Consider the following 25,892-nt stretch of genomic DNA (forward strand, 5'->3'; position numbering starts at 1 on the left):
CGCCCTTCTCCATTGACAATTTTACTGATTTGTCCACGAAATTTTTAACTCAATTCTCCGCCAATAAAACCACAAAGGCAACGATGTTTGATCTTATCAGCATACACCAGCAGCCAGGCGAGAAGTTAAAAACTTACATGGCACGCTTCAGTAAGATGGCGGTTCAGTTGGAGGAGGACAATCCGGACGTATGTTTGGCGTCTTTCAAAAATGGCCTCAGGGCGGGTGATTTGAATCGGGACTTAACGAGGCGGCCAGCAAAAGACATGATGGACCTTCGTGCCCGTGTTCAGGAATTCATATTAATTGAGCAAGATGATCAGAAGAAACAAGAAAGAGAGGAAGGACGCAAGCAGTCTCAATCTGGCGGTGTTTCACAGGAGAAACCCAAGGCGGGGAAGGAAACTAGGGTAGCGCAAACCCCCCGTATACCAAGACCGGGACCATATCAAAACTCCAAACCCGGATTTCAAAATACATGGCACAGAAATTCCCAAGGTCCCACTGCAGCTGCAACTGGTCAGCATGGTGCTCCGCCAACCCCAACGCCACTCACTAAGTTGAATGCACCCTTAAGTACCATTTTAAGGGCAGTTGGGCAGACAAACGTTGTGCAGTATCCGCCACCACCACGGCGGCCGCCAGCTAATGTGGATACCAATAGATGGTGCGAGTACCACAAAGCGTTGGGGCATACGACAGATAATTGTTGGAACTTAAGGCGGGAAATTGATCGTTTGATTAAGGCTGGCCATTTGGCAAACTTTGTTAAAGACACAGCAACGCCAGAGGTCGCTAAGATCACCCAAGGGGACAAAGGCAAAGGCAAGGAGATAGTTGAGGAGTTGGGCGATCCTGTTGGGGAATGTTCATCTATTGCAGGAGGATTCGGCGGGGGTACACTTTCAAGTAGGGCTAGAAAACGCTATGTGGCGGCAGTACACTCAGTACATGAGGCGAACGAAAGCGAGTGTTGGGTGAATCACTCCCCTATCATATTTACCCCTCAGGACTTTGCGCATATGATCCCCCATGACAACGATCCAATTGTGGTAACAATCAGGGTTAACAATTATGTGACGAAGAAAGTATTTCTAGATCAGGGATCTTCGGCGGATATCATTTATGGAGATGCCTTTGATTGCCTGGGGTTAAAAGAATCAGACTTGAGGCCGTATAAAGGAACCTTGGTAGGATTTACAGGGGATTGTGTCACTGTTCGGGGATATGTGGAAATACCAACTGCCTTTGGCGAAGGAGAGTTTGTAAAGAAATTTCAAGTGAAGTACTTAGTCTTGGCGTCCAGAGCCAATTACAATGTACTCTTGGGGCGAGACACCCTCAACAAGCTATGTGTGGTCATTTCAACTGCTCATTTGACTGTTAAATATCCAGCCTGTAATGGAAAGGTTGGGGTATTGCATGTGGACCAAAATGCAGCAAGAGAATGTTATTTAAGAAGTGTGGCGCTCTATTGGCGTAAGGCCGCCAAAGAAAGTCACAGAATCACGGAAATCTTTCCACAAGAGGGATTTAGTTTGGATCCAAGAGACGATGCTGATGATTTCCGCCCACAACCTCTGGAAGAAACCAAGCAAGTGCAAATTAAGGATAAATTTCTAAAGATTGGCAGCGGTTTAACAAAGGAGCAAGAGGAAAGATTGATCACCCTGCTGGGTGATAATTTGGATCTCTTTGCATGGACCATCAATGATGTACCAGGGATTGACCCCAATGTGATCACTCACAAATTGGCTATTCGACCAGGGGCGACCCCAGTTATCCAGCCAAGGCGGAGAATGAGTGATGAAAAGAATAAGGCAGTACAATTAGAGACTGAGAAACTAATCAAGGACCGCTTCATCCGTGAGGTGCAGTACCCAACATGGCTTGTCAATGTTGTGATGGTCAAAAAATCCAATGGGAAATGGCGAATGTGCACGGACTACACAAGCTTGAACAAAGTGTGTCCCAAAGATTCATATCCACTTCCCAATGTTGATAAGCTTGTGGATGGAGCGTCAGGGAATGAACTCTTAAGTCTCATGGATGCTTACTCGGGCTACAATCAAATCATGATGCATCCATCGGATGAAGAAAGTACAGCATTTATGACCAATCAGGCGAATTATTGTTACAAGACAATGCCTTTTGGTTTGAAGAACGCAGGAGCTACGTATCAACGGCTCATGGACAAAATTTTCTCAAGACAAGTAGGCAGGAATATGGAGGTATATGTGGATGACATGATCGTAAAGTCCGCCAAGGTTGGTGATCATGGAGGCGATCTTATGGAAGCATTTACTCAATTAAGAACATATCAAATGAAGTTAAATCCTGAGAAGTGTTCTTTTGGGATCCAGGGTGGAAAATTCCTGGGTTTTATGTTAACATCAAGAGGAATTGAAGTAAACCCAGACAAGGGAAGGGCGATCTTGGAGATGAAAAGCCCAACAAGTGTAAAGGAGGTTCAACGTCTGACAGGACGGATGGCCGCCTTATCACGTTTTTTGCCAATGGCGGGTGACAAAGCAGCCCCATTCTTCACATGCTTAAAAAAGAATTCAAAGTTTCAGTGGACAGAGGAATGCGAACAAGCTTTTACCAAGTTGAAAGAAACTTTAGCCACGCTGCCAGTACTCTCCAAACCAACACCAGGCGTTCCATTAATACTCTACTTAGCGGTCACTGATAAGGCGGTGAGTACGGTGTTGCTCCAGGAAGAAGGAAATAAGCAGAAAATTATATATTTCGTGAGCCACACTTTGCAGGGGGCGGAATTGCGGTACCAAAAAATTGAAAAGGCGGCTTTGGCAATTCTGAAAATGGCAAGGCGTCTCAGGCCTTATTTTCAAAGTTTCCAAGTCAAGGTTAAAACTGATGTTCCTCTAAGGCAGGTACTTCAAAAGCCTGATTTATCAGGGCGGTTGGTCAGCTGGTCAGTTGAGTTATCAGAATACGATATACAATATGAGCCAAGGGGTCAGGTTACAATTCAAAGTTTGATCGACTTTGTGGCAGAATTAACACCCACAGGAGGAGAGAAAATACAGGGAGAATGGGTCCTATCTGTGGACGGATCCTCCAACAATGCTGGAAGCGGGGCGGGAATAACTATTGAAAGCCCAGATAAAATGATCATAGAGCAATCTCTAAAGTTTGAGTTCAAGGCGAGCAACAATCAATCCGAATATGAGGCTTTGATCGCCGGCTTAAGGTTAGCTATTGAGTTAGGCGTTCAAAAGTTATTCATCAAAGGCGATTCGCAGTTAGTGGTTAAGCAGGTGCAGGGCGAATATCAAGTGAAGGATCCGCAACTCTCTAAATATTTGGAGGTTGTGCGCAGATTAATGATGGAGGTCAAAGACATTAGGATAGAACATGTCCCGAGAAGCCAAAATGAGAGGGCTGATGTGCTAGCAAAATTGGCAAGTACAGGGCGATTGGGCAATTACCAAACAGTCATTCAGGAGACCCTGCCTCGCCCAAGTATTGATCTAGTGGAAGTGAAATTCAAAGTAGTAAAGTCAATAATTGAAGGCGAGCCTTCATGGATGGAGTCAATCAAGATTTTTCTACAGAGCCCTCCACAGGATGACGATCTGAACACGAGAGCAAAACGCAGAGAGGCCAGTTTTTACACGCTAGTGGATGGGGAGTTGTATCGGCGGGGAATCATGTCTCCCATGCTCAAATGTGTTGACATCAAGGACGCCCATGGAATAATGGCGGAAGTCCACGAAGGTGTGTGTTCCAGCCATATCGGCGGGAGATCCTTGGCAGTAAAAGTTTTGAGAGCAGGATTTTATTGGCCGACAATGAAGAAGGACTGTCTGGAGTATGTTAAGAAATGTGAAAAATGTCAAGTCTTCTCTGACTTACACAAGGCTCCGCCGGAGGAATTAACAACCATGATGGCGCCTTGGCCATTTGCTATGTGGGGGACTGACATTTTGGGACCATTCCCGGTAGCGAAGGCACAAATGAAGTATATCATCGTGGCGGTTGATTACTTCACTAAGTGGATAGAAGCCGATGCAGTGGCGACTATCACAGCCGCCAAGGTCAGGAACTTCCTGTGGCGAAGGATTGTTTGTAGATTTGGGGTCCCCATGGCATTCGTAATGGATAACGGAACCCAATTCACAAGTAGTGTTACCCGGGAATTTTGTGCAGAAATGGGAATCGAGATGCGATTTGCCTCTGTAGAACATCCACAAACCAATGGGCAGGCTGAGTCGGCTAACAAGGTTATCCTGAAAGGTTTAAAGAAGAAACTGGACGAAGCAAAAGGGCTTTGGGCGGAGGAACTACCAGGCGTTCTTTGGGCATACAACACCACTGAACAGTAAAGCACAAAGGAAACCCCGTATCGTTTAACTTATGGGACTGACGCCATGCTCCCAGTAGAAATAGAAAACCAAAGTTGGCGAGTGGCTCGGTTTAATGAGAATGACAACGGGGAAAATCTAATAGCAAATCTAATTATGTTGCCGGAGGAACAACGGGAGGCACACATAAGGAATGAGGCGGGGAAAGTGAAGGTTGCAAGAAAATTCTCAACGAAAGTAGTGCCAAGAAAGATGAGGGTAGGAGACTTAGTGCTCCGAAAAAATACAATACCTGACAAACACAACAAACTTTCGCCCAATTGGGCGGGCCTTACAAAATTATAGGCGATGTTGGAGGAGGAGCTTATAAGTTGGAACAACTAAACGGTCAAAAGGTTCCACGAACATGGAACGCCTCTCATCTAAAGCAGTATTTTAGTTAAAAGAAACAACAAAGGTGAATGAAGCCGCACTCTTTTTTCCTTTCTTTGGAGAGGTTTTTAATGAGGCGGCATGTATAAAGAATGAAGGGACGATTGTTCCCATGTATGAAAAAGTAATGAAAAAATTATTTCAACAAGTTACTTTTCAATTTTTTAATTTATATTACGAGTTTATGCAAGGTAAATCGTATCAAGGTATATAATACCGCGAATAAACCTTTCGGAATAAGAAAGTATCGCCATCAAATATTACAAGCCTTGGCAATTCTAGTGGCCACTAGAAACCAAGCCTCGTCGAAAAATCGGCAAAGGTATTTAAAACTTAAGTAACAACAAAAGTTGGTAACAACTCAAGGTAACAACGAATGAACTCAAACGGTCTTCATTAAAAGTAAGAAAAGGGGGCGACGCCCGTACATGATTGAGAATGATGAAAAACAAAAGGGCAATGCCCAGAGCACAATGTTGACTTCATAAAATAAAAACAAATTCAAGGCAGATTCTCGTTGTTGGCGCTGTCTCCTTGGCCTGCAACAACTTGAGGGTCTTCCTTTCCTTGATCCTCACCCTTGTTCTGATCATTTCTATCTCCGCCATCATCTTCTTCTTCTTCAGACTCACTTTCATCATTGAATTGAGGAAGGAGGTCGAGGCTAATGTCGTCATCGCCAACCACTTGACCATCCTTGATCTCCTTCAGCCACCCAATGCGGGAAACATCAAAGCCCGGCTCAACCACACTAATCTGCTCTTTGGCCGCCAGAAAGCCTTGAGCAAACTGGAGAGAAGCACGCCCTAAGATGGAAGCATTCAGGCGTTCGTACTTCTTTTCCAGTTTTTGGCACTTGGCTTGAACAGCAGTGTGTTTATCATTGATGACGTCTTTTAGAGACTTGGTCTTCTGAAGAAGAAGGTCAGAAGCCGCCAAGTCAGCAGTTAACTTAGTGCACTTTTCCTCAGCAGATTTCAGCTTCTTGTTGGCGGTCTCAGCATCAGCCTTAGCTCGCTCATAGGCAGTCTTATAATCGGCTGCCTTCTTTTCGAAACGATTCTTGGCTGAAATCACTTCTTTCACACACTGGGCCATTCCTGCCACAGTGCTGGCGGCGGAAAGTGCATGAAATATGGCCAAGGAAGCAATGTTGGGGGGGGCCTTGACCGGAAACATCTTTGTGGACCCGGTTGTCAAAGGTGCGGGTCATGAAGTCCAACCCATTGAAGTGAGGATCATTTAAACTCAGCAAAGGGGGAGGAGCCTCGCCACCAATGACTGAGCTAGTGCCAGCTTGGCCAAATGGAGTTGGCGGGCGGTTAATCAGCAAGCTTTAATCCTGGTTAGGTGGCGGGATAGTGTCATGTCCCTTCTTTTTCTCCGCAGGCTGACTTTGGGAAGCTGCACCAGCTGATTGATGAGAAGGTTTACCACCAGCAGCGCCTGAAGTTCTTTGGCGCTTAGGGTCCCTGACATTATCAGAGCCTGAAGCACCTTCATTCTTCTTCTTTTGCTCATTTTCGGCGGTCCTTTTCTTCGCCGCCGCGGCAGACTGGGCGAGGTATTCCTTCAACTTCAACGGGTTCGAATCAACCTTGCCTTTTCCCATCGTAGCTGCATGGAAAGTATTAGTTAGACAAAACACATGAACAAAAAGAAAAAAGCAAGTCATGTGAAAAGATCATAAACTTACTAAAAAACTGATTTAAAGTGCCGGCTTTCGACGCCTCAATCAGGTCATGGCCAGAGAGTACTGGTAGTGTGCGAAGATAATCGGCGATACCTTGCTCAGACTCATCTAAGGCATCATATGAAACGGATATTTTGCGGCGAGGATTTTTTGTCCAGTAAAAGGGGAAGAGTGGATTATTATCGGAATCTCGGAACAAGTTATTTATTTCGGGCGACTCCATAACTTTGAAATATTTTTTCTGCCACACTTTGTAATGGCTTTTAAGGGCGGTGAATCGGCTCATGTTCTTACGGGCTAGAAGAGGAACCCACTTGACAGAGGTAGGTTTCGTGGTGACTGTTTTATAGAAAAGGAAAAACAAGGGGTAGGTGGGAGTGAAACTCAAATGTACACAAAGAATTTCAAAACAGCGAATAAAACCCCAGGCGTTGGGTTGGAGTTGACAAGGCGCCACGTTCAGAAAGGAAAGAACGTGACATATAAAGGGCGAGAATGGAAGTTTGATATTCAAGTCCAGGAAAAAATAACCATAAACAAAAAAGAAATCGGGCGATTCATCGGACAAGTCTTTGCGTGAAAGAACACAATCACCCTCGCCACAGGGAAGAACATTCAACAGGTGATCTACGTTATTAGAGGTGGCGGGGTTTATTTTGGTAAACCCTTGGGACGATATTCGAAGCGAGCTGATGCTTCCAACACTGCCCCAGATGGAACGCAAAAGACATTTATCTTCAACCAAATGTGCGTTTGAACGCCACTCGGGTGAAGACAATTCTCCATTCGAAGAGAGAATAGAATCTACAGAGCCGGCGGGACCGGAATCCTCATGAGTAGAGGGCGAGGAATGAATTTCAATAACGGTGGGGGCAGAAACTTCCCCCTCCGAAGATGGTGAAGAAAGTTCTAAAGAAGAAATGCTGATATTGTGCATTGACATGCTGGGTAATTTCATAAAAATAAAAAGAAGATGAACAGTTGCAGCAAGAAAAAAGAAGAAGATGAACAGTGTCAAGAAAGAAGAAAGAGGAAAGATTCACCGGAAGAAGAAGTGGAGGATGGAGTAGAAAGCAAGTCGGCTATGGGAAGGCACCGCGCAATGACGACGGCCGGAGTGACGGAGGTTCGCCGGAGTTCAAAAGAGGAAAAAGTGAGAATCGCAGAGAGTTTGAGGAAAAGGGTTTTCAGAGAGTGAAAAGTGAAAAAGTAAAAAGGGTTTTTATAGAGGAAAAGGGAGGAGAGAGAATGAATGGGCAGATCGTGAAGAATCGTGGGATCGTGGGATTTGAAATTCGAAAAGGTATGAAGCGAAAAGACATTACTCCTCGAGACGCACAACTGAAAATTGCATTTATGACCAATGATGACGAAATCCCGGAAAACAAGGATACGTGCGTCAGTTGAAAAGACGTGAACATTACGGTTATGATGAGGGCGATGTATAAACAAAAATAAAATGGCGACATGCCACGGAACATGAGAATGGCGCCATATTGACAAAACAACAAAATGGCAATGAAGGCATAAGCATGAATACGGCAACACGCCTACGATCACAAGGAATGACGGTATGCACATCAAAGGACTATAAAGCAGGCGCGTTAAAGACATTTCAACTCAAGGAACTTGAGCCTCATGTCTTGGGGGCATGTGGACTGGGCGGGACATAAGGGATGCTTATGCCCGCCCAAAATGAGCAACCAGGAACGAAAGTCAGTCTTGGCGGGATTCACAGAATAACGCTGAATCCCGCTCGCCCTTTAGATAGGCCCACACGCCAGCTGGAAGATTCATTTAGATTTGTCTTATATGTATAAAGGCTTGGGCCCCGGTTGTCAGGCCCAAGTACAGCAAAAGTCCACATCATGATCATTCCCTCTATAAAAGGAGAGGTCAACACCTTGTAAAAAGGACCTTTTGAACATTTAATGAGAATATTCCTTTTATGATATTTTTAGTACTCTGCTAGGGTTTACTTTCTGTCAGTCTTCTACGTCAGATCTCCCTAGTACAGAACAATGCTCATTCCTGTCATGACCAGTATAACAGGCTTGTGGCCAATGGCTCCAAATCGAAGTCTCCTTCCTTCATTAAAAAATTGTAAAAATGGAAAGTGTCAATAATTGATGTAATAGCTTTTGTCGTACTCATAATTAGGATAGTAAGTGTATTAATAATATAGTCAAATTACATGGCACTTACCAGCAAAGTCTATGGTGATTTTACTTGGAGTGTAGTCTGAATTCTGAAGAAGAGGGTCTAGTTCAAAAGTATTTGGTATGATCAGACCAAGATAAGGTCCCTTTTGATTGGCTCTAGCAATTTTTCTTTGCACTTGTGGTGTCAAAGTACAACTTACAAATGCATATTGGGCATTAATCCACATAAATGACACAAGAAACATGGACAAGATTCTCCTACCACCTGCCATCTTTATCCACCCAAACACACAACACGCCCAACAGAGACAGAGAGGGAGAGAGAGAGAGAGGAAGAGGAAGAGGGAGAGAGGGAGGGATGTGGGGACTTGAGAAATGGAGGACCTATTGCTGGTTTGAATTTTTATAAAAAAAAAAAGGGACCGCATATAATTGGATACAACGCACCATCCTTTTGATATAGTAATTAAAAAAACAATTCGGGTACACCGGTTTTTTATAGCAAACACAAGACAATTGTAGTTTGTGACGGTCATAAATCACCACGAAATGCAGATATTTGCTGCAAAAATGATGTGGTAAACGAATCAAAACTCATTAACTAACCATTACATTTCATCTCATGTTAAATATATCACATGTCATTAAGGACCAAAACTTTAGATGATATATAAAATATTACATTTTTTACCCGAAGTTTTAGCAAATTAGTTCAATTGCAAATACCATTTTAGCTCATTGACCAAGATATCATCAAATGTGGATCGAGTTAGCTCAAAAGTGATGATATGGTGGAACCCCTCTCTCTCTAATTATTTATTTCGTGAAACATGTGGCCTATCTGAAACACAGCTGGATAAATCTATAGTACAATAATTTTATATATCCTTATATAACAAAAGATATGAATTTGAATCAAATTTCAATCGGTAAAATACTATACCCAATTAGGTAACTACAATACAAAGTTAATTATGAGTCTAATCCTTTAAGGTTTAGAAATCACATTAAGTAAATAGGTTTCTCTCAGTAAGGATTAGATGTTCAATGAGATCAGCTTCTACTAATCCAAAGCACAAGCTGCAATTGTTGTCTCTGCTGGTGTGGATTAAAATAAAATAAAGCCATATAATCACATTTTAATTTAACTCACGAGTTGTATTACTTACTTCTATTGTTTAATTTATGGTTATAAAAAATTATAAATTTTAACAACTACTTATGATTAAATAAATATCCGAGGGATTTTTTTATCATAGACATTGGTAAAATTTTATATACAAGGAAGGTTGTCCAGAAGGAAGGTTGACTGTGTTGATCAAAGGCTTGATATTCCGACACTACTGACCATGGGTTGAACAATTGTCACTAACAGGATCCGACAGGGGTTGCAACATTGCAGCGGACATGCTCATGAAGCTTGGTACATGTGGTGCGTTGTCTAGAGTTCGAGTGTTTTGATGCTTCGGACGCTGAGTTAGAGAACCTCTTGTTAAGGGACTTATTATTATTATTATTTTCTTAATTTCCTTTTTTTTTCTTCTTAATTTTTGATCTTTTATATTAATAAAACTTGTTGTAAACAGATAATTCTTTTCATTTTGATCTTTCTATATATAAACATTAAACTTTTCTCTGAATACCTGCCTTCACTAAATGCTGTTTGGCTTCACAAGTTGACATAATTTATATATGATTACTTACAAACTACTAAAACTTATGGCTTCTAACTAGAGGTGATTATGGATCATTCCACCCATGAAACCAAACATGCTATAAGAGAGAGTTTATACAAACTTCAAATCAAACTGAAAGAAAGATATAAACCAATTGATCACAAACCAGGTGGTTTAAACAGAGGAACAGCATTAAAAATGCCATCTAGATCTACCTGTAATCCAAGAGCAGGGCCAATGACTGGTGGCATTGTCGTCTTGCCTTTCCAAGTGCTAAACCATGGACCTCCTCCAACTTCTAGAGCAGCCATATCACTTGAAACGTCCAATATGATCTGCCATTTACCAAACATTTCATTAACATGTTCCATCAAACATTGAATCTAAGAACAATTTATGTGTGCAAATAACAAGTCACCTTCCCCTTTCTGCCATCATATCTTCGTTCCCATATTTTCAATGTTAGAATTCCGAAACATGTGTCTTTACAAGCTTGTGAAAGGCCTGCTTCTGATGTTGGCGCACGCAATGGAGTACCAGGATCATCTGTTTTTGCTTCTAATTCAACCTGCCACAATATTGTGTTCGGATTTCTGTTAGCGTACATTACAAGGCAGTTTAAATGTGTCATGTCGTTGGAGTGAATGAGTTTTTGACCAACTTGAACGTAAATACAAACACACTCATGTCATTTGCCAAAAGAAGTCCCATCAAATTATTATTTTTCTCCTGCATTGAGAAGTTCAACTAAGTTGCACAGCATAAATTTAGGATTTGTTTGGGTTCTATTTCTATTTTCATACTCTTAATTTTAATTATAAAAATTTCACCTTGTTTCCATTTTCTATTCTTCAGTTTTGTTGAGGAAATTTGAAACAAAGTGAAAAAAAGTAGTTAAAAGTAAAAACTGGAAATGAAAACTAAAACTTTTTCTAAAAAACAATAGGACTCCATAGTTTATAGGACCCTAGTTTATATATTGATAAGTTCAAATGAGATGCAAAACAATAATGCCCCACCCACAACACGTGTGTGTGTATGCAATATTGCTTTTGGCCACAAGCAAAAACAAAATGTGATTAGAAAGATATAATTACCAGATAACTGCCATTGTCTGCAGACATAAACCAATAACCCCAAGGAGTGACTTCCCAGTTAACAAAACCATTCCATGGCACAAATTCATAAAACTTTCCACCATAATGAACTCCAATCTGCACCAGTTTGCAACATAGTAAAAATTAAGAAGTCAATCATAATAATAATAACAAGAGGAGGACGATTAATGGCATGCAGTGAACAACAGAAGATGGCAAATAGACCCCTAAAAATCTTACAAGAAGAACATAAATTCTGTTTTTAATTTATAACCACAACGTGAAACGAAAGAAAGCACCATCTACCATTAGATATACAAATTAGAACATTTCAGAAGAAATACCAATCTAATTAAACCACTTCATACGAAATATTAACATCACTCTTTTCATCACTCATGATTTTAAGCAGCGGACAAATGTTTCCGTGAAGTATCAGTAATACAATTTATGCACAAATTTTAAGATATTAAAAGACTGCATTTATCCTCACCCAAGAGTTTGTTTTTATCAAAGAGAACAACTAGCAAGAGCAGAGACAATTATTTTGGCAAAAAGAGAAATTAAATTAGTTATATGTCCTGGTCCTTTTGTCATTCCCATGACTAGCACCATTTATTTCAGAGGTAGTCTTAAATTTATTTCCTGGTGTAATAAATTTATGAAATAAATCAAATTTATAGCCAAATGCTTTATGAAGGTACCAGTGCAGCATTTTCGAAGGTCTCGGTTATCCCAGGAATTTGCCTCAATCCACCAGCAGCTGTAAGTGCAATTTCTCCACTAGCACCCTCACCTTCAAAAACATTACATTGAACCTGCACGAAACATTAATAATTTGAGATGCATAAAAATATAAAAGCACAGACACTGATCCAAACAAAGGTGAGAATAATTGAATGTCAATATAACAATACAAAAGGACTCCATCTCCAGCAGTCTCCAAGGCCTAATGAAGCATGACTTATGTGCTTGCTGTCTATAGCTTGTTAACAGACAATTGATTTTTCTATAAGTATAAAACATAATGCTGAAGAAATAAAACATTCTAACCATAATTTTCAATAGACAAGGTTTGCAATTGATTACATACAATCAGCAACGGCTTAAGATTCATAGCAAACTAGGGAATTGATGTGCTAATGAACTTTAGAAGATATACTTTCATGAATAAAAATATTACTTACCCAAAACCACTTTCTTGGGAATCCTCCGCCCCAGTTCTTTTCTGAATAAGATGGGGCATTTTCAAACTCAATCCTCTCACCATCGATCCCACTCTATCCAACCTGAGATTCAATATTAATATAAGAAAAATGAAAGAGAACATAAATACTGCAAGGTGCAAGCAAGTGATTACTTCTTAAAGCATAAAAGTACTTCACCAAAATATGAGCCTAGTAATCCAATCTTAGTCCAAAATTGACATTGTAAGTGTAAATAGCATTATACTCCCCCCTTCCTGATTCACCTCATGGTTCTAGAAATGATTATATATCCTTTCAGCATGACTATTATCGACGTGTAATATTTTGTAAGTAGCAGGTGACTAATAGCTTGTTGGGATCAGTTTTACATTTATTCAAAATCAATTCTCCCAAGTAGAAGCAAGAAAGAGAAATTTGTGCTCTACACGTCAATCAGAAGCAATTCTCATTTAACATGAAAACAAGTTGGGTTTCCAAATATGCATTAAGGCCCAGTTTGGAAAGCTTCTAGTTTATGGGAACTTTTTTACTAAAATAAGTACTTGGTTCTTAATTTACGGAAAAAAAAAACTTACAAAGTTAGAGGCAGGTCTCATGGAGGTTAAATGAAGGAGTTTCTGAAAACTTAAGGTGCAAAAGTTAGGTTTGACTCAGTTACTGTAAGATCATTCTAAATTTCTTTCTCCATAAATGCTTATTAAGAAGTTTATCCAAACTGGCTCTAAATGTCAATCACTTAGGCAAAATACATTAGTAGTATACTGCCGTCAGTGCCGTGATAGATTCATAATAATTGTTCAAACAAAATTATTATGTTTCAGTTCAGAAATAAAAGTAAATGTAGGATTCAAGACCATGATATAAATAAAAGATTGAATAGTGAATAGCTGAACAACTAGCACATGCCTGTTGACAATCCACCACCCATGCATATTTGCCAATGTGGCTCAAAAACAGGAAAAGCTGCAAGCAAGCCAGCAGTAGACTTCTGTGTGGACCCAACATCACCCCAACCATATACAGGGCGTGTACTATATTCCCAACGAGCCGTCTTTACTGTTTCTACATAATTTGACCTATAATTAAAATTTATGTCAACTGTCAAGTAAGAAAAAAAATTAACCAGAGAATGCAATACTTAAAAAGCAATCTAACTTCCACCTTCCATCATCGCAAATGAAACCTTGATTCCAAAGGGGAGTGACTTGAAAACCTTCCAGCACTCTATTATTAAATTCCTGCACAAAATGAACAAATAGGAAGCATATATAAGCAGAAACAAAGAATAAGACTTGTTTCCTGAAGCCCACTCTAAGTTATAACCACTCATGTAATCTAACTGGCCTACAAATATCATATTTATATGTAAAGAAATAATGTATCTGACATTGTGCTATGTTCATTGGGTTCCACTACAGGTACTAATGCCAACATCACCTCTTACAATGATATTATAAGACTTGGAGGTGAACCTTCCCAAACTTTCCAAAGATATAATGAGAATAAGGTATAGTGCAGAATGACACACCATGTCCAAAACCCATGAGTCAACCAGACTGTCTAAGTTACAATTTAATACATGCAGTTTCATTAGTTGCAACATTTTCACTTTCATCACCTTTCTGCTCTTTATGTTTATCACTCTTATTTGGCTCCTTGCATTAGCTTTTACGGTGACCCCTTTTTGTCATAATTCCAGTAAATCATATCTTGCCTATTTTTGGATTTCCCGTTCTCCTATTACAAACAACCCTCTTATCTTGACCTTCCAGAATCAAGAAGATGAAGGAGGACACAATATAATGTGGCTAGGCACGCAGTGTATGTACCTATGTCCACAGCTCGAAAGACCAGTTTTATTGATGTTTGTATGTAGAAAAGGTTTACAAGGCTCACAGCATATGTATAACATGTAATGTGGGACTTGTGAGAAGTATCAAACTACACAATTCTAGCATTTAAATTAAAACCAATGTAAGACATAACGAGAGTATCACACTGCATAACTCTAACAAGAAGAAAAAAAATGAAAGCCATCCAAAAAGAATCACCTAAAACTCAACAAACATACATCACAAAAACTGAAACTGAACAACCAACCACCTCAAGAATAAAAAAAAATCAACACTGAAATTCCAAAGGATTCTAAAGGTAACAGCTATTAGCAGTTCAACAGTTAGTATACAAACCTGAGGAGTAGAGCTGGGCGAATTGGCCCGCGCCCGCGGGCCGGCCCGCGTAACCCGCAGTCCGCGCGGGCTGTGGCTCGCTGAATGGTTGCCCGTTTAAATGCGGGCCTACGCGGTCTGGCCCGCTCAACCCGCGAGTTCAGGCGGGTTGAACCGCGGTTTTGCGGGCTGGACCGCATTATAAAAAAAAAACCTTGAAATGAAGAACTGGCCCAACAGGAAAAAAAAAGTTTAAGACACCAAAAAAAAAAAAGGTCCAACCCATTCCTCTCTCTAAAATCTTATCTGATTTCATTACAATTTAGTTACAAACCCTAAATTACTTTTGGTTCCTCTCCTCTCTCTCTCAAATGACACACGCTCCCTCTCTTCCTCAAGTCCCACTGTCCCAGCCGCCCAGCACCAGCAGCCAAGCACCCAGCACAGCAGCCACCCGCGGCCACCACACACGCTCCCTCTCTTCCTCACGCCGCCGCGCCACCGCCCATCAACCAGGTTTGCTCCTCCTTTCTTAATGTTCTATTTTCCCTGTTGTTTGGTACCATTGATAAATTAGATAACTATAATGCAAAAATACAAGTAGGATGGGACGAGATAAACATGCAGTGAACAAGACAAGATTAAAATGCTCACTGAAGATATATAGCATGGACAGACACACACAGAATGTAAGCCAATTTATTGGGATAAAAAAAATGCAGAGCCCTCAGATCCCATTTCTAAATACAAATCATTAACAGCTTTTTCCACGGGCTTCATTCACATCCTTCTTGCACCATCACATAACACACACACATACACACATAAAAGGATCCTAATCCCACACACACATATATAGACAGAGAGAGAGAGAGAGGGATGCAGGTCCAGTTATGAACAAAACCAGGTTTGCTCCTCCTTTCTTAATGTTCTATTTTCCCTGTTGTTTGGTACCATTGATATGAATCAATCCTTTTATGTTGGTGATGCTGCTGGGAGAAAATCAGATCATAGTGTGGTCATTGTTTCAGTGTTGATTTTGACAATGCTGAGTTTGGAATGTGGTGTTATCGTGAGAAAGAATGATCAAAATCAAAGGTTACACAGGTTTAGCGTGAGTGCTGTATATATCTAAGGATGTTTTTTGTCTGCCACAATGCCCAACCAGCTATAATAGGTTGTAGAATATGCCAACTTAAAATTGACGGAATGCTACATGCATTAGACTAATAGCACCACGTATTTCAAGAGGTTCCCAGTGTAATCTTAGCAAACTTATTTACTTTTTTCTAAGTCATTATACAAAAGGTCAAAAAGTCACAAATTTGATGCTTTTTAGTTTTTTCCATCACTTTACTCTTTCCATTTTAGAGAACCAGATCATAGTGTGGTCATTGTTTCAGTGTTGATATTTTTTTTGTACAATGTTTTTTTACTGAAGTTAGATTCTATAGTTTTGTTAGATAATATATTCTATTTTTATTGTTTTATAGGAGGAAATATGTCTGAATCTGATTCTTCTGATTCCTCTATGAATGAATTGGATGAAACTGTTAATGTTGGTGAGTCTAGTGCTAATCCTTTGAACCTTGAAACTGAAAATTCCATTGAATCACCCGCAGAAGTTGATAAGAATAAGAAGAGAGATAGGTCGCTCACATCTAATGTTTGGGATTACTTCAAAACAATTGGTAAAGGATCTGATGGGAAAAATAGAGCTGAATGTCTTGCTTGTGGGAAGCAATATGTATGTGGTGGTCATGACTATGGAACTTCATCTTTGAGGCGTCACAAAAATGCGTGTCAAATGATTCCAAAGTTTCATGAAACTACTGCTGGTAAACTAATGCTTCATCAAGGTGCCAAATTGAGAACTAGAAAAGTGGATAACAAAGTTGTACGTGATATGTTAGCCATGTCTATCATAGAGCATGACCTTGCTTTCAATTTTGTGGAGTATAGGAGGATTAGAGAGTTATTGAAATATTTGAATCCTGAAGTAAAGGTACCCTCTAGACGTGCTTCCACAATAGATATTATTAAGTTGTATGAGGGAGAGAAAAAAAAAATTGAAAGAAGAGTTGGCCAAAGTTCCAAGTAGGATAAATTTGACTTCTGATTTGTGGACTGCTTGTACTGCTGCTGGTTATATTTCATTGACTGCTCATTATGTTGATGAAAATTGGAAACTGAATAGTAAAATTCTTAATTTTTGTCATTGTCCTCCTCCACATTCTGGGCAAGAGTTGGCTAAGATTGTGAATGATTTCTTGGTGGATTGGGGAATCGAGGGAAAAATATTCTCATTGACTTTGGACAATGCTAAGTCTAATGACACATTGGAAAAGTCTTTGAGAGATAGGTTGAAGAATAATAAAAGTTTGTTATGTGATGGTGAATTTTTTCATGTTCGTTGTTGTGCCCACATACTAAACCTCATAGTTCAAGATGGTTTGGATGTTGCTAATGATGCTTTATCCAAAATTAGAGAAAGTGTCAAGTATGTTAGGGCAACGCAAGGAAGAAGGGATGTTTTTAAAGTTTATGTGGAGAAACATGGTATTGATAAGGAGACAAAGGTTGGTTTGCGTTTGGATGTTGTTACTAGGTGGAACTCCACCTACTTGATGCTTAAAAGTGCACTTGTATATCGACGTGCATTTAAGGAGCTTGCTTTAGATGATTCACACTACAAATCTCTCCCTAGTGATGAAGATTGGGAAAGAGGAAAAAAAATTTGTGAGGTTTTGCTTCCATTCTATGATATCACAAATATGTTTTCTGGATCCACTTATCCAACATCTAATTTGTATTTCATGCAAGTGTGGATTATTGAATGTTTGTTGTTTCAAAATAAGACTCATGAGGATGCGGTGATTAGGGACATGATAAAAGAAATGCAGCTGAAATTTGATAAGTATTGGTGTGATTATAGTGTTATTCTTGCACTTGCCTCCGTTCTTGATCCTCGCTTGAAGCTTCAATTTTTGGAGTTTTGTTATTCTGACATTGGACTTGATGCAATTGCTCGCCAAACTAAGATGAGGATTGTCAAACAAAAGATGTATGATCTATTTCATGAGTATGTCAACAATTTTGATGGTGGAAGTCAATCCACACAAGAGACATTGGTTACTACTAGTGACATTGCTAATGCTTCTCAACCTAGTAGTTCTCTTACCACCAATGTTTTGGATGTAAGTATTTGTTTACTCCTTGTATTTATTTTTTACCTAAATTTTTAATTAGTTTTTACATTTATTAATTATTGTTTCTATTTTATTATGTAGAGATTTATCACATATGAGAATCAAAATATGTCACAAGTAGGAAAGTCTGAATTGGAAACATATTTGGATGATCCAAGACTTTCTTCACAATATCATAAGGATCTTGATCTTTTGCAATATTGGAAGGAGAATAAACAAAGATATCCAATTCTTGCATTGATGGCTTGTGATATATTGAGCATTCAAATTACAACCGTAGCATCCGAATCCTCTTTTAGTATTGGCTCTCGTGTTCTCAACAAATATCGAAGCTCTCTTCTCCCCAAGAATGTGCAAGCTTTGATTTGTACAAGAAATTGGTTGCTAGGATTTGATGTTCAAGGTAATTATTGCATTCTTTCATGAACGAAATGTTTATAAAATCATACATTGAATTATTTTTTACCTTTTAAATTTATTATCAATTATGACTTATAACATTTGAATTTGAGTTGTAGGAGATGAAGAAGATGATGAAAATGAGGAGCCACCTACATCCAAGAATGTTGAATGAAGAATTGATGATTGATGCATGAATTGGATATTTGATGTTTTGGTTTGTTTTAGATTTTTAAGACATGTTTGTTCAACTTTAAGATTTGTAAGACTTGTATGCATTACTTAAGGATTTCATGTTTGGATTTGTTAGACTTAATGTGTCTGGATTTGTAAGACTTCTTTTATGTTATTTAAATTTATAGTAATATTATATGCAAGAAGTTAAGAATGGATTTGATCATTTGAGTTTACTAATTATGAATTATTATGTATCAACAAAGTTTGACAACTTTGGAAAAAAAATCCATTCATTTTTTAATTTAGTCATTTATAAGGTTTTTTATGAAAAAAAATATTTTTAATTTAGTTTTAAATTGCATTTTTATTTTTTTTAATTTGGCTGGTGGCCCGCGGGCCAGCCCGCTTATCCGCGGGGCGGGGCGGACCAGCGTATCAGAGGCCCGTTTAAATGCGGGCCTACGCGGTGCGGGCCTACGCGGGGCGGGCCTACGCGGGGCGGGCCTATGCGGGGCGGTTTACCCGCATACCCAGCTCTACTGAGGAGGAACCTCCTTGTTTGGAGGTTTTGAATTTGGTTTCGCCACGAAAGTGTTCCCCAATACGAGTTCATGCCTACCTATACATTTACAAGTTCAAATCCACAGAACATGATCAGGCATTTTACAATTCACATCAAAAGTGAAAAAAATGCTTACTCCCCCAGAAGTTGTTTGATTGTGGAGTGTATTGGCAAATGTAGTTATCATCAGCACCAAGAATCTGAGCCCCAACACCAGTAAACCTAGGTCCATATTGAACCGATTCCAAAGGCGTCAATGGGTTGGGAAACGCAGGATTCTCCACCGAATACATGAAGCAGAAACTCTGCCTCCGCTCCGGAATCGACACCTTGAAGTACCAACCCTCAAAGAATTTCCGAGCTGAACCATCAAAATGGTACCTAAACAACAACAATCATCAATCAATTCATTCATTCATGAATTGAAATCAATAGAACAGTATAAAATGAAAACCTACCCGCTATGAGGGGTTCGAAGGTCTCGATTGGGTGGTGTTGGCGAGTACGCAATGGGAGCTACGTGGAGGCGGGAAGGTGGTGGTGGTGGTGGTGTTGATGGAAATGGAAGTTTGAGAGAAACGCGGTGTGTGGGTCTGGCATTGGCATTGGCATTGGCGGTGGTGGAGAAAGGAAAGTGTGGAGAGTTCCAGAGCTTGGTGGTTTCCATGGATGAGAATGAATGATGATGATGACAGACTCAGTGATAGAGCAAAATAGACAAGTTTCAGTGCATTGTATTGTATTGTGATGAATCTGAAAATGCATAATTTTAGTAATGAAATTGATAATCCTCGTACTAAAAAGTAAAAACAAATATAGAAGGAGGGGTGTGTCACACACTACCTAAGATTGGATGAGTTTTCAAGTAATGTGCTATTTTATTTAATGAGATTGAATATGAACATATCCATCTTTATTCTTAATGTACCAGTTTGAATTTTATGATTGCTAGTAGTAGTACCAATGGGCCAATTCCTCTTCAAATACTCTTGTAAAGTAACTGACTGATGAGGGAAAAAGAGAGAAACGTGTAGATATGGAATGCATATAAAGCATTTTTGGATTTTCGTGGGATATGAATAGAGTTTGGATTTTTGGTAATTAATTCATGGCAAAGTCTACAACTACCAAGTTAGTTATGGTGTGGTTTGGTGAAGATTGGATGAGTTTTCAACTAATGAGTTATTTCATTTAATGAGATTGAATATGAACTGAACCATCATTCTTAACCTAACAGTTTGAATTTTATGATTCCCAGAATCATCACTAAATTGTTACAAGTTTTAAGATTTTAGTAACTACAAGTAAATGATACTTCTAGTAGTAGTACATAGCCGGCCAATTCATTTTGAAACATTCATTTTTCTGCCATAAACGCTACTAAATTCTTTAGAATGAGTTTTGTGAACAATGTCCACCATTTGACCACTTCTTCAAGAAGTAAATTTTAGTCATTTTTGGTGAATGGTGGAATAGGAACAAAGAAAAAAATCGGGACTTTGGGATGTGAAATTATGTTAATTTACTTCTTGTTTCTCAATGAGATTTGAAATTAAAGTTGAAGTTGGTTATTTCTTATTGAAAAAACAAGAATCCACTTAAATGTGAGTCTTGTGTCTTCAATGACATACTAATTAAGTTTGAAATTCTATAAATAATTGATTTTAGTCAAAATCAATTCTTAGGAAAGAGTTTATGTAAGTAGATTTTGAAGAAAGAAAAAGAGTGTTTCGGGGATTTCTAGTAGAATAGGGAATTTGATGGCATTATTCATCTTGCGGTGGTTAGAACCGGACACAGAGTTGGTGAAAATGCAAAATGCATGTTGTGCCAATTATTCCAACGATTGATTTTTTTAGCCGTCGCAGGATGCTCTCCCGACGCTCGTACCTATGACGCCAGCCAGCCGCCTCAACTCGTATTTTGCGGCGGATTTAACCGCGGCAAAATGCTGTTATTTTAGTGCATTGATAATCCTCGTACTAAAAAGTAAAAACAAATATAGAAGGAGGGGTGTGTCACACACTACCTAAGATTGGATGAGTTTTCAAGTAATGTGCTATTTCATTTAATGAGATTGAATATGAACATATCCATCTTTATTCTTAATGTACCAGTTTGAATTTTATGATTGCTAGTAGTAGTACCAATGGGCCAATTCCTCTTCAAATACTCTTGTAAAGTAACTGACTGATGAGGGAAAAAGAGAGAAACTTGTAGATATGGAATGCATATAAAGCATTGTTAGTGCATGTTTAAAAAGCACGGAACATGTATGGTAAACGGTGGCAGTTTTCAGCAAGGGGACTATTTTGATACTACTCTGAAGCTGAAGTGGCGGGTTGAAGCCATTTCTGACATCCGAGTGGCATTGAGCAGTATTCAACCAAACACTATGGAGGCAACAACTGCGATTCTGTCACTTCTCCGGTCCACATATAATGTTTCTCCTCAACTTGCGTGTCCCGTTACTATGCCAGATACTTTAGCCGAGGTTCGATTCTGCTTTGATAAGTTCACATTGCAGCTCATCAATTGTCAGAACACAAAATCAGTTTGTGGCAACATGATAAAACTTCCAGCATGACAATTTATATGTTACTAGCTATATTTGAATAAAGCTTGTGGAATGGGATGATACAGAGGTGTCTCAATTATAAAATAAAGTAAAGATTATCGAGATATATAAATAATGTTTTGAATGTGAATGAAGCATTTAAGCATTTACGCGTTATTTTTTTTTTGTTCAGTACATGTATGAATGATTCTTTCACAAACAAGAATGAGTTGTGAAAAAACAATAATAGGACTACAAAGAAGCTAAGACATAGAAAACGGAATCAGAGGCAGCTTAGTTTTTATAAAAATAGGATTAATAAAACATATATACAAAAGAATAAATGCTATACAAGGGAAAAAAAACAAGGAGCTGTGATGCTTGAAATAGTTGCATCTCCACTGTGCAGTGATCCTAGCCACCGAAATTCCACCATCTCTTCTTTTTCTTTAGATAGGAATCATAGGATGAAGGCAACTTGGAAAATGAAATGACATGTAACACAATTAAATGAAGATACATTAGCACTTAAAAAGTGACTTCTTTTATATTCAAGATAGATCGATAGATATTTAAACTCATCTTTTCATGTTACAACCTTGAAAGTCAGACTGTGTATCCATATGAGGGAGATTTAGCTGCATTTTAATTTAGAAAAGAGAGTTCATGGCATAATAACTAGAAAATGGTGTGAGAAATAGTTTGAACCTTTCAAAGAACGCAGTAGGGAGATTCAATAGTACGTACTTAGAAATACAACTATACAAGAATCAGAGTTTATGAGCATCATGTTCTCATTTGTTGAGTTTCTACAGTGTTAGTATAAAAGATATGTAAGCTACCTCCTTCTGGATAAATTGGTTTGTAATGCACCTCTGCCCAAAAGCTCTGAAATATCACTCCACAAGTTACAAGTAAGGGTCATACAATTAGCCTTGGTTGTAAGATACGCTCCTAACCTTGGTTGTCAAGTTTGGGTTGAGGAGGTTCCAGCAGTGGCTCAGAACTTGGTAGATCTTGACATTGTGGCTTATATGCCTTCTTAATTCGATGATGGGATTATTTCGAAAAAAGAAAAAAAAAATTAGCCGCCTCTAGTTCACAAGCAAAAAGTTTCACAAAAGATAAAGGCTCATTCAAGAGAGTTGGATTTGGCAACCCTAGCATAAGATTTCGCATATCGTTCCGAGATCTAAATGGTGGTGTGAGATTTTGTGATGGGGTGTCCAATCTGAATTCCCTCCTTCAACACAAAGAAAAAAAGTCTTTTATGACTTAAAGTGGTCCTTTAGTCTCAATGACCAAGTCCTGCATCTGTTAAAACCCAGCATTTTTGTTCCCAAGGGATGGGTCTTCCCTGTTATGACAAGGCAATGCAAAGGTGCTCCAAAGTCAACCAACTGCAACTGCTTCATTGTTCCAGCTACTATCATATGATCTTCTCTTCCAAGCGAGCAAGCCCAACACACTTAGTATCTTCAGTGTATGCTGCAAAACAAGGGAGGGATGTTTTGGTGTGAGAAATAAAAGGCAGGCCATTGGAGAAGAATACCAACTCTTATTACAGTGAAGAATGGCTCCCAATCAGCAAATATTACAAGACACATATATCTATGATCCATAAAGGCATAGGACAATATATAGAAACAATCCTGCTAATGAGTGCCCTAAGGACACTGGTTAAGGATAATTTAATACTCTTAAATTCAATTAAATGCTTAAATATGTTCCAACATTATATTTAGTAGGCCGGGTATGAAAGATATACAAAAAAAAAAAATAGAAGATGTAGGAAAAGTCAAGCCTAAAAGTATAGCAAAAAACTTACACTGCAAATTACTTTGCTATCTAGCAGCCTCATCATGACCCCATGATATATGCGGCTGTTTTAGAAAGTAAAATGAACATGGACTTTTGACAAATTGATTTTTCTGAATAACAGTAAGTTTCGTGGCAATCCATCTCATGATTAATAATTCCTTAACTTTACTTGATATTAAGAATTAGAAATCTAAATATTATGCTTGTACATCATTTCGACACATTGTTTTAGTTAAAAAAACATTTTTAAAATGTATATATGTTTGTTTTCAACAAATGGATCTTTCTTCACAAATTGTGGGTATCAATGAATCAATTGAGAGCATAATGAAAGCAAAAAACGCATAATTATATTAAGGTTTTTTAGTACAGCTCCTAAGAACACAGTTTTAGAATTTCATTGCAAAGAACACCCTATCCCTCCACCAAAATCACAATAGGCATAAAATCACTCATTTCCTACATCCATATTCGAGTGAGTCTAAACCTATTCTTGTTGTCTTAGAATTGTAATCAATGATAGGTTTTGTGTCATTGTATTGTCATTGTTAAAACATTAAAACAAATTGTTCCTCCCCATTTAAATTGAAACATGTAATTAAACTCTAGATAATCCTAGACTGTGCGTATATTACCCCTTACTTAAAAGTTTGTCAACTATAAATCTTAAAATCCTTATTTTTACGTGTAAATTGTTCATCCCCGTGAACTTTTTTAACATATAACGTGAGGTATACGAAAGTATAGTATGCAAGAATTGAATATGTGAGTTGATATAAATAAATGTTCTAACAATTAAAAAAAGTTGTCACACAAATAGTTTAATATACCATTAATCCAAAATATAATGAGAATGTAGAAAAAAACTCTGATTACAAATAAATTAACCGAGCTATTATTTGTAGAGATTAAATTGCAAATAAAACATTTGTTCCAATGATTTGAAATCAATTGATTAATTGAAATAAAACCTCCATAGGGCTTGTAATCCTTCATATAAATTAACTGGGTCTTCGCTCCTTGTAGTCAAGATCCTAATGGACTCCCCATTGATCACTTCACCAACATACGTGAATGATGCCACCGCCAGCCCCACTAACTGCTGCTCAAAAGTCAAAATCAATAACAAAAACTCAGATCATAAGTACCATAACATTTCATATACTTATAATTAAAAAATCTCTCATTAGATTAAAGCTTAAAATACATAGCAGATTAAAAGTCCATCACTATCAACAATATGAAACAACATTTGATACCAATTCATTTCCAAGTTCCAACTAATCAATATTAAGATCTGTCAAAGTGCTATTACGAGAAACCAAAGTAAGAGATCAAACCATAATTTTGTAACCCTTTTGAGATTCTTATTCAAATATGCCCTTAGTTGTGATATGAACTATTTCCTAGATGAGCCTCACAAAAATGGATCAAATTACATGCCCTTGAATTTATTCTTCTTCTACCACTGCAGATTACTTTGCCATCTAGCAGCCTCATCATGACCTCATGATATATGCAGCTGTTTGAGATAGTAAAATGAACATGGACTTGTAGCAAATTGATTTTTCTGAATTACAGTAAGTTTCGTGACAATCCATCTCATGATCAATTACTCCTTAACTTAACTTGATATTAAGAATTAAAAGTCTAAATACTGTTCTTGTACATCATTTCCACACATTGTTCTAGTAAAAGAAACCTATTTAAAATGTCTCTATGTTTGTTTTCAAATAATAAATGGATCTTTCTTCACATTGAAAGTAGTAATGAATGAATGAATTGAAAGCATAACGAAAGCCACAACCATAATTAAGGTTTTTTAGTACAGCTTCCAACAACTCAGTTTTAGAATTTCATTGCAGAGGATCTCCTATCCCTCCACCAAAATCACAATAGGCATAAAATCACCCATTTTCCTAGTTTCATTTTCGAGTGAGCCTAATCCTATTCTTGTCATCTTAGAATTGTAATCAATGATAGGTTTTGTGTCATTATATTGCCATGGTTGTTACCTATGAAGCACGGACACGGACACGGATACGGATACGGACACGGACACGGATACGGATACGGCGATACGGCTAAAATAAAAAAAGTAGGATACGGGGATATGACATATATATATATATATATATATATATATATATATATATATATATATATAAAAAAACTCATAAAATAAAGAGAGCATGTCATATAATATATTATGAAAAGTAGGATACGGGGATGCATTTTTTTTTCTAATAGTATAAGTGTTTTTTTTAAAAAATATTGGAACATAGAATATGATTACATATGGCCACACTTTTTAAAATATATATATTAACTAAATATTATAGTTATTTTTTTCAAAAATATAAACAAGTTTAAAATATTTACCCCGTCATTGTTTTTTTG

The 25,892-nt window shown here is 38.2% G+C and overlaps 1 pseudogene; it reads right to left on the reverse strand.

Moving 5' to 3' along the window:
• Positions 1-10,222: 10,222 nt before the first annotated feature.
• Positions 10,223-19,861, reverse strand: LOC130727625 (tocopherol cyclase, chloroplastic-like; annotated as a pseudogene).
• Between the last annotated feature and the right edge of the window lie 6,031 nt (positions 19,862-25,892).

The sequence above is a fragment of the Lotus japonicus genome, chromosome 1 (genome assembly GCF_012489685.1).
Source record: "Lotus japonicus ecotype B-129 chromosome 1, LjGifu_v1.2".
Lineage (NCBI taxonomy): Eukaryota > Viridiplantae > Streptophyta > Magnoliopsida > Fabales > Fabaceae > Lotus > Lotus japonicus.